The 10,971-nt window shown below is 41.1% G+C and overlaps 1 non-coding gene across 1 annotated transcript; it reads left to right on the top strand.

Annotated features, from left to right (window-relative positions):
* Positions 1-1,380: 1,380 nt before the first annotated feature.
* Positions 1,381-1,453, top strand: TRNAD-AUC (transfer RNA aspartic acid (anticodon AUC)). The gene has a single exon. It is a non-coding gene; the product is annotated as a tRNA-Asp (tRNA).
* The last annotated feature ends 9,518 nt before the right edge of the window (positions 1,454-10,971 follow it).

The following is a 10,971-nucleotide window of genomic DNA, read 5'->3' as shown; positions in this document are numbered from 1 at the left end:
CTAGGATGGAGCAGGGTGATGCCTAATTTAGTTTGAAGAGTCAGAAAAGTGACATTAGGCTGAAAAGGATGAGTAGGTGTTTGGGTTTTTTTCTTGTTGTTTATTTGTTTGTTTCCAGAGAAAGTGGGGGAAGAACACTCCAGGCAGAAAGAACATAAAAACGTTCTATGTGAAGTTACCAGAACTGGTTTTTGGTTGTTGTCATTTTGTTTTGTTTTTTTTTTTTGTCTGTTTTCCTTCCAGTTTTAGTGAGATATAATTGACACACAGCACTGATGTACAACATAATGATGTGACTTCCATACATCATGAAATGATTACCACAGTAAGTTTAGTGAACATCTGTTATCTGGTGTAGATACAAAATTAAAGAATTAGAAAAATTTTTTTTCTTGTGAAGAGAACACAGGATTTACTCTCTTAACTTTTCTATATAGCATACAGTAGTGTTAATTATGTTTGTCATGTTGTAGATTACATCCCTAGTACTTATCTTGTAACTGGAAGTTTGTACCTTTGGACCACCTTCATCTGATTCCCTCTTCCCCCATCCCCACCTCTGATAACCATAAATCTCACCTCTTTTTCTATGCATTTGTTTGTTTGAAGTTCCTGGCGCTGTTTTAAGCCTTACTTTTTCCCTGTGACATAAAGACGACTGAGACACCATGGTTTGATCTGTGCAAGTGTGAGACATATCTATAAATTAGTTAGTGAACAAATTTTGCAGGTGCTAAAAAATAGATTCTTTGGCATGCAAATAAACTCAGCCTCCTCAATCATATGTATAAAAGGAGGACATTTTCTGAAGATGCCAGCTCTTTCAAGGATGATATCAATATTTTTGCATCTGCTAGGAACTGGCACTGTTTTTTTCCATTCAGGCTTACTTCGTTAAACAGCAGGAAATGCTCTGAGTCAGAGGTCCCCTCCAGGTTAGCATTTGGGGGATCTTTTTCTAAAAAAGTTCAGCATTATTGAGGTACAATGGACAAATAAAATTGTAAAATATTTAAAGTGTATGTTGTGGTGGTTTGATATACACATACATTGTGAAAGAACTCCCTTCATCTAGTTAATTAACATATCCATCACTTCACATATTTCTATATATGTATACACACACACACATACATATATATATATGGTGAGGACATTTAAGTTCTACTCTCTTTGACAATTTCAATTATACAACACAGTTGTCAACTATACTCACCATGTTTTACGTTAGATCCTCAGACCTTATCATCAAAAAGACACGAGATAAGTGTCGGCAAGGATGTGGAGAAAAGGGAACTCTTTTTTGGTGGGAATGTAAATTGGTGCAGCCACTGCGGAAGACAATATGGAGGTTCCTCAAAAAATTAGAAATATGGGAATTCCCTGGCGGTCTAGCGGTTAGGACTTGGTGCTATCACTGCCGTGGGCCCAGGTTCGATCCCTGGTCAGGGAACTAAGATCCTGTAAGCCACGTACAGCCAAAAAAAAAATTAGAAATAGAACTACCATAAAATCCAGCACTCCCTCTTCTGGGTATATACCCCCCACCCAAAAAAATGAAAACAGAATATCAAAGAGATATCTGTACTTCCCCTTTCATTGCACCATTATTCACAATAGCCAAGATATGGAAATAATCTAAGCATCCGTCAATGGCTGAATGGATAAAGAAGATGTGATATATATACACAGTGTAATATTCAGCCATGAGAAAGAAGGAAACCTTCCTGTTTGTGACAACATGGATGGACATTAAGGGCATTATGCTAAGTGAAATGAGCCAGAGAGACAAAGACAAATAGTGCATGGTACCATTTATATATGGAATCTAAAAAGCAAAACAAAACTTAAATTTATAGAAACAGAGAGTAGAAAAATGGTTGTCAGGGACTATAGCATGGGGAAAATGGGAAAGATTAGTAAAAGGGTACCAACTTTCAGCTATAAGGTGGGAGACACTTAAAGTTGCCTTAGAATTTGTGAACAGTCAAAACAGAATTAATAATATTTGCAGTTTTTCTAAGGAAATACGTCCATTGTATTTTCAATCCCTCTTTCATTGGTGGTTAAGCTTATGCTGAGCTATATATATTCCATTCTGTCAATATGAAAATAGAGATTTTTGAGGAAGACAATAAAAATGGAAAGCTGATTTCATTTAAAAAAAAAAAAAAACTGAGAGAAGTTTCCCATCTGTATTTTCATTATTAATTTCATGTAAAAGCACCAGGGCTTTTACATGAAAAAAAAAAAAAGCACTAGGGCTTCCCAGGTGGCGCAGTGGTTGAGAGTCCGCCTGCCGATGCAGGGGACACGGGTTCGTGCCCCGGTCCGGGAAGATCCCACGTGCCGCGGAGCGGCTGGGTCCGTGAACCATGGCCGCTGAGCCTGCGCGTCCGGAGCCTGTGCTCCGCAACAGGAGAGGCCACAGCAGGGAGAGGCCCGCGTACGGCAAAAAAAAAAAAAGCACCACTCTACTTCAAATAATACCTGATGGCTGATCCTTCAGAGAGCATCTCAGGAAAGATTCACTGAATAGACATTCTCTGGCAAAAGTCTGAATAGTTTGAGATCTGTCTTTAAGACCCACCAACGTGAAGGGGTATCACAGGGCTAGGGTGACTAGTTGTCTCAGTTTTCCCAGGACACTTCTGGTTTTAGCCTAAGGAGTCCTATGTGCTAGGAAACCCCTCAGTCCTGGACAACCTGGGACAGCTGGTCACTCAGACTGTACTCAGACATGCCAAAATAGACATGGTATTCTTCACAGGAAGTAATTAAAAGTAACTAAAGATATGTTGGCTATTTGCAGGGGCAGGGTAAGTAGGTTAATTAAAAGGCAAGTTTTTAAGAGAAGAGATTTATAAGAGAGTCTCAAGGATGCATTGTACAACATGGGGAATATAGCCAATATTTTGTAATAACTGTAAATGGAAAGTAACCTTTCAAAACTGTATTAAAATTTTTTTAATTTTTTAAAAAGAGAAGAGATTTACATAAAACTGGCATTCATAGGCCATGAAGACCCCAGTACTGTGGGACAACTTGGGAAGTATAAAGCGTGTGCACACACACACACACACACACGCCCACACACATACATGCCCTTACCTCCACCCCATCATATGGACAATTATGCTGCCTGTGACCAAAATCCTGCAGGGCTGCTATTGATGATTGTGTAAATTAGTTGGGAACTTTTTCAACAAGGAAATTTTAGCAAGACTTTTAGCCAAATTTGGGAGTTGGAGTTAACCTTTTGACCTCTGTGTGTAGCATACTTGAATAAAACAAAGCTGTCTCACACAACAGTTTTAGCTGGTAATGTTACATGCTCATTGTGTCAAAAGCCATAAAGCCTCTGAACATACATCAGAATCTGAGTGTTAGGTTTTGCTTCCCTCCAGTCCTGGGTTTTGGGGACCTTTTGGGGGCTACATTCATATATTAGTCTAATGAGTGGCTGTGAAACAGCTGCCTTCCTTGTCCTGCCTTTGGGGGATGATTATGCTCTAAGTTCTATGCCAAGAATGCTCTGGATATCCTGATGGAGAACTTGGCCGAGGCAGCCATTCCCTCTGTCAGCTCACATTAACACAAAACTTCAGATTGAGAGTCTGACCAGCTTATCTGTATGGAGAAGTAGTTGGGAAAAGGTCAAAGTGATTAGTAGAAAATGTCTGCTAAAATGAGACATTTTAATTGTGTCACTGAGCTTAGATAATAACCAGAAGTGGGTTCTTTTCTTTATAGACAAATGAATATGACAGAACAAATATGGTGATGCCAGTATGGTTTTAGGTTTCAGCTTTCAGGGTGAAGCAACATCATCATTCCAAGGGGCAGCTGACCTTGGTTTTCTGTAATCTACACATTTCCCCTTGTTCTTTCTTCTGTCTTCCCTAGGGACATATTGTGGCTTACGTAGTGATGGAATGAACGAGACTGGAGAAGGTTGAAGCTAGGAGTCTAGTGAGACACAAATGAACAAGCAAAGGGTAGGTAGAAGCCCATGAGACCAATATCTGGAGTGGGTGATTCAAAGGACAGGTTGATAGGGACCTGAATTTATAGGTAAGTCCCAAACTAGAAGGTTCAGCTATAAGAAATGTTCAGGAGGTAAGGGAGAGAACAAATGTGGGTAGGATGTGTAATCTATGAGCTCTCAAGGAAGAGGAAATAGATGAAGGTGTTGGAAGGCAGGTGATTGGCATTGGAATCCAGTCCTGAAGAACCCAGAATTCATTGGCAGGAAATCCAGATAAACACAGTCACCAGGCAACCAGGTTGGAATTCTATCTCAAAGTGGCAAGGAAAGAGATCAGTTACTAGAAAACCAGTGTACCTAATTCAGAGAGGGATCAGCTTCCTCCAGTGGAACAGCAGAGATTATGTACTCTACTCTCATTTCTATGTTGTATGGCCAAGGAAGAAGGTATTTAAACCAAAATCCTTGACATGAAAAAAAAAAAACCCATAAGGGCCTTCTTGTAAAAAAATTCATTAAGAAAACAAATCAATTTATTAGCACTCCTTGTTTAGCTAATTGTGTGAATCAAATGGTTAATTGGTACACATTGTAAACTTTCAAAAGAGTTAAGAAATACAACCCTTTATCCCTGAGTAGCAGCTATTCATTATGAAAATGGCCTCACCTCTAATTGGTTGTCATGCCTTAGCTGCTGAGATGCAGAGCTCTACACCATGCAATTTTGATCTGGGGTCTATGCAGTCAGTCCTCCTGGTTGCCGAAGCAAAATCTCCAGAGATTTATTCCAGCAGTCTAAGAAATATGAAAGTCCTATAGCACATAATTGAATTTTTTTTTTTTTTTTTTTTTTTTTTTTTTGCGGTACGCGGGCCTCTCACTGCTGTGGCCTCTCCCACTGTGGAGCACAGGCTCCGGACGTGCAGGCTCACCGGCCAGGGCTCACGGACCCATCCACTCCGCGGCACGTGGGATCCTCCCGGACCAGGGCACGAACCCGCGTCCCCCACATCGGCAGGCGGACTGTCAACCACTGCGCCACCAGGGAAGCCCCATAATTGAATATTTTATAGAAAGTTCTCTCTGGATTTTTTTCACATGTACTCACTGTCCAACTGAAACTCACTTGCAGGTTATAAATACAAAACTAAGAGTAAAATTCAATAGTGGAATAAAGAAAAAGAAGTTCACTGTAAATCCACAGTTGAGGTGTTGAATATATATGTACCTTATAGAGCAAGGAAATGCAGTTTTCACCTTGTACATTGTTTTTAATTATCTACAACAGTTCCCAGCCTTAATTTGGGTCAACAATTTTAAACATTCATATTCTTTAATGGCTAAATATTTTAGCTCTATGATGTATATATAGTACTACAGAGAAAGAACTATTAGTTATAATAAATGCTATCACTTTGGGTTTTCACTCTATGCCAGTGGTTCTTGAACTTCGATCTCTGGACCAGAAACATCAGCATCACCCGGGAACTTCTTAGAAAAACAAATGTGGGGTCTAGCCCCAGACCTACAACCAAAAACTCTGGAAGCAGGGCTAAGCAATCTGTTTACCAAGCCCTCCAGGTCCAGGCGATACAATGGATATTTAAGTTTGAGTACCACCACTCTCTACCAGGTGGGTGGCTTCCAAATCCACATCTGTTCCCAAATACCAGATGAGTGGAGACTTAGAGAGACGGCACAACCCCAAAACACATCGAAAACCAAGTGTTTCATCTCCTTGGCATATTGGTTCCTCTTTTCGTATTTTCTATCTTAGCTAATTAGATCTGCCCCGTTACCCAGTTTATTAGTCATCTATTGCTATGTAACAGATTCCCCAACCTTAGCAGCTGGAGACAACAAACACTTATTCTCCAACACAGTTTCTGAGGGTCACGATTCTGGAAATGGCTTAACTTCGCGGTTCAGGCTCAGGATCTCTCAGAGCTGGTGGTCGAGCTGGGGCCATAGCCATATGAAGGCTCCCTTGGGTTGGAGATATGACTTCCAAGCTCACTCACACAGCTATTGTCAAAAGGTCTCAGTTCCTCAGCATGTGGCTTTATCCATAGGGCTGCTCACTAGAAGTCAGCTGCTTTCTCAGAGCAAATATCTGAGAACGAGCAACCAAGACAGAAGTCACAGTGACTTTATAACCTAGTACTGAAAGTCACACACCATTACTTCTGCCATATTGTATTGGCCAAAGAGACCAACCCTGGTGCAGTCTGATAGGGGACTACACAAACATGGGAATGCCAGGAGGTATGGACCATGGGGAGTCATCTTGAAGACTGGATACCACAACCACAAGAAACACCAGGATATTTTCAACTCTCTTATTCTCACTGCCATATACAACCCATGGCCAAGACTCATCAATTATACGTTCAGTATCTGCCATGCCTGTCTTCTTCTTTAGAGTCCAGTCACCCCTGCCCTAGTTCCCTTTTCTTGCCCTCTTGCCTCAAGTCTGTAGCCTCTAGAAATTCCCTTTCACAGCTGGGTAACATTTCTAAAATATAAGTCACATCGGCTCAAAAACCTGCAAAACCTCTCTGTTGCCTATGGAATAAAGTATATAATCCTTAACATGGCATTTAAAATCCCCATCCTTTAACTTTAATTCATCTTCCCAAACCCATTTCCCACTCTGACTCTCCATCATCCTGTCCTCCTGCCAAACGATTGCATAGCACCCCTAAGATTCTATTCCTGGAAGAGCTCCTTTGCTGTGATTCTATTCACCTAGAATATACTCCTTCTGCTCCAAAACCCAGACCAAATGCTATCTTTCCTGGTATCCTGGTCAGAATGGATTGTGTTCTTCCCGTACTACTTCATTATACTTTAAATACAGAACTAGTTGCAATTGTAATTAGTTTTTTAGGAGTCTCTATCTCACAAATAGATTCTAGTCACATCAGGGTTAGGTGTTGTATTTTAGTTATCTTTGTAATTATCAATAAAATACAATACAATATCAAGGTCTGCTGAATTATAACACAGTTTCAACAGGCCTTTGCATATGGGAAATGATTCACTCTATTCTCAAAAATGCAAAGGGGAGATATTAACTATGACTTTGAAATAATCATGACTATTCCTCTGAAGAGTAATCCTTCCTACAAGCTTCCAACTGGAACAACTGCCTATCGTAACCAGGCTATATTACCATTTGGAAGACTTTTCCTAAGGACCAATGGAAGAGTCTCCTTCTATGCAACATGGAAACCAGAGTTGTGTGGGGAGACAGGAGCGGTGAGTGGTTTATGAACAGGCTAAATAGGGCGATACGTGCTCCTAAAGGGTTTTTATCAAGGGGAGTACCTGATCACTTTGCATTTGGGGGAATAAACTCTGGGAGAATCAATTGCAGACTGCCCAGCTGAACTGGAGGGGTACAGGAGACTAGAGAACTAGTCATGAGGGTGGTACAGGAGTCAAACCAGGGGGTGATGGTGGTAGATTTGTCAATGGTGATAGCAGAAGAGATGGGGAGAAGAGGGTCACTTAAGAGGTAGAACTTGCCAGACTTGCTGATGGATTAAATGATTGACTGATTGTGAGGAGACAGAGATGAAGGTCTAGAATGACATCCAGATGTGGTTTTGTACCTGTGAATCTGGCCTATGTAGCATCACTCAGTGGGAAAAACACCTCAGAGCATTACCTTTATGCAGCATGGCACCCCCAGCATCATGTTATACACGGAAGACAACTCAGTCTGGAGGAGGCCACAGGAGATATCAGGAAATTACACTGAACTTTTTCACAAATGAATAGGCTAAAAAGTAGATTCTTACAGCAACTGACTAAAGGGAACGCTATTAAACTCTCAGGCAAGAGCTCGCCATGGTTTTTATGAATTACCATGATTCATCTTTCCAGGGGAAGGATCCGAGTAAGAATCTTTTCTGCCGCTTCTTGGGAGTTCCTGAAGGATCACATAACTAGAGCATTAGAGCATAAAGAATGATTCATAGTAATTGCATCCAGATTTGATTGACATCTACACACAAAGTGTACATTCTTGATATCTTATTATCGAGCCTGTGATATGGTTTTACTAAACCAACTTGATTTTTCTGGTTTGTATTATGAAAGTCCTTTTCATGTGAGTTTAGGGGTTTAGGGATTGTAGAGATCCAGAATATAGCTACCTACATATGAAACAGACTCTTTCTAACTAAACGTGGTCAACTGACAGCAATTATGACAGCCTCACACAGTAACACGCTTTATGTGTCATTAAGGAAATGGACTTCTTATACTCCATATTACATTCAACAGCGAGTGGGGAAATAGCCAGTAAAATCTAACATGTTTTGCACAGCTTTTTGAAACATTTGAATTTGAATACCTTTAGATGGAACAAGTATCTTTCAGCCCGCAGTCACAAATATTCCTCATTTTTTCACCCCCTATCTCACTTTTTTCTTTTATATTTCTACCTTGCTTCTGAGTTGGGAATTTTGAAAGAGAACAACTGGGAGGGCTGAAATGGATGTCCTTGAGTGTAGAGGTCACTGAGTCAATTTGAAAGGAGGCAGAAACATACGGGACAGCTACACTGCACTTTATGGGGATCGCATTGCCAGGGACTTGCATTACCTGCCTGAAGCTGTGTCCATCCCTTGTCCTTCTGATTCCCTTCACTAGCTCTTAAGATAAAGTCTGAAATCCCTCAGACAGCTTCCAAGGCCCTCTGTAGTCTGGCTCCTGCCCACCTTTCCGACTTCTGTCCTACCCCTCACTCTCCCTCCAGCTTTCCGATGTCCAGCAGCAGAGCCTCATGGGGCCAGCAGCAGTGAAGGCTGTGGCATCTTACCGGCCCCTCCTCCAGGTCTGAGGCACTCTCCCCCGGCTCCCAGGGTGTGGCTTGCTAATGTCCACCACTCCGTCTCATGCTGGGAATTGCCCTCTGCAGGCTCGCCTAAGGTCCCACCCTCCACCTTGGGGATGAAGGTCCACAGGGTGTGCAGGGGTTCAATCTGAGGCAGTTCAGAGGGGTCACCCCAGCTCCACAGCCTGCCTCACCTCCTTACAAGTGTGATTCCTGAGGGCACTCCCAATAAACAGCTGACCACAAATCTCCATCCCAGAGTCTGTTTCCAGGGAACCCAATATAAGACACAAGCTCCACTCATACCTGCCCAGAAATCTGGTCGCTGTTCTTTCTTCTGTCTGGAACATTCTATAGCCATTCTCCTCTCCCTCTTCCCCTGACTGTCTCACTTACCCCTCTTTCTTAGCTCTGGGATCATTTCCCCAGTAATGCCTTTCCTGAAAGCCCATCTAATTCAAGTCCTGCTGTTACATACTTTCATGAAAACCAGTTCCCTTCAATCAGAGGACTTCTGTAAATCAGAAAGAGAAAGACAAATACCGTATGATATCACTTGTATGAGGAATCTAAAATATGACACAAATGAACTTATCTACGAAACAGAAACAGACTCACAGACATAGAGAACAGACTTGTGGTTACCAAGAAGGGGGGTGGGGTGTGGGGGAAGGATGGATTTGGAGTTTGGGATTAGCAGATACAAATTATTATATATAGAATGGATAAACAACAAGGTCTTACTGTATAGCACAGGGAACTATATTCAATATCCTGTGATAAACCATAATGGAAAAGAATATGTATAATTGAATCACTATATTGTACAGCAGTAATTAACACGTTGTAAATTAACTATACTTCAATAAAATAAATTTTTTTAAAAATCAGAGGACTTCTGTTTACAATTTGCATGTTTGATTCATGTCTCACCTACTCAACAGAAAACTCCATGTGAGTAGGGGCCCTGCTTGTCCTTGCTCACCATTGGCATTCCAGTACAGAGCACTAAATTTGGCTCAGATTTGGAATTCAACAAATACACATTAAATTAAGTAATTAATGATTTGGTGAATGAATGACCTCTGCCATCAGAGTTCCTTTCTGAATGGCAACCATGTGATCATTGTTTCTCTCAAGGTTACCTTGGAGATGGTTTTTTTAATCTGTTATGCCCAAGGCTAATCTTAGAAGAAGGTTGAGCTTGAAATCAAGGGGGAAATGTTTCCCCTACCCCGCCCCCAGTACTGTACTTCATGGTAGGAATTGCAAATGGTTAATGGACAATAATAAGGAAATAGTTCAGTATATAAATCAGTATCAGTATTTCATCATGGTCTTTTAAAGATTTTATAATGAAATAGTGGGGAATTGATTTCTAAAATAAGGAGGACAAAAGCTCTCTTTGCATCTATATTCAGAGGTTTTTGTTCTAGAAATTATTTTTAGTGTTGGTAAATTATGCTAATTAAGACAACTAAGCTGAAAAGCAGTATATTTGGAACCAAGAAAACTTATTTCACTAATTTTTTTTATTTCCCAAGTAGATTTAAAATTAGATTTTTTTTAAAAAAGATTTTCTGATTATTCAGCCGAAAGCCACCCTGGGGTCAGAGAGAAAGGAGAAATCAATCCCAACCAACACTCCCTGAGCACATTCGCGAGAAGTTACTCAAGGCCAGGGTCGTGGGGACACAGACTCGGACCTGAGTGATTCTAAGCTTTGGTTATGGACTCTGAGAAAGAGCAAAGCAGACCCTGGCAGTCAGAAGCCAGTCTGGCATTACCACTTAGGCCTTAGTGTTACTAGACGCTGGCCTGACAGGGCCAAGTTGCGGTGTTCTCCAGTTGGACGTAATTTCACAGAACAGCCACGTCGGTCATGTACACTCTGTGACTTTGATGGATCAGGACACAATCAAGACTACCTCCAAATGCTGTCTGAACAATGACACAGACAAGAACACTGTCCAAACACTGTCACCAAAATCACTAACATCCCCTATCCCGGCTGATAGGAGTGCTGCAGCTTTACTAATTATAGCTTAAGCTTGGCTTCATTCCTCCTGCTACTTAGATAAGATTTCATAAAGATAATAACATTAAGCCTGTTCTAACACCCTCGTACTGAGTGGCC

This window comes from Delphinus delphis, chromosome 14, assembly GCF_949987515.2.
Source record: "Delphinus delphis chromosome 14, mDelDel1.2, whole genome shotgun sequence".
NCBI lineage: Eukaryota > Metazoa > Chordata > Mammalia > Artiodactyla > Delphinidae > Delphinus > Delphinus delphis.
The sequence above is the reverse complement of the archived record's forward strand: the minus strand, read 5'-3'. Positions and strand labels throughout refer to the sequence as shown.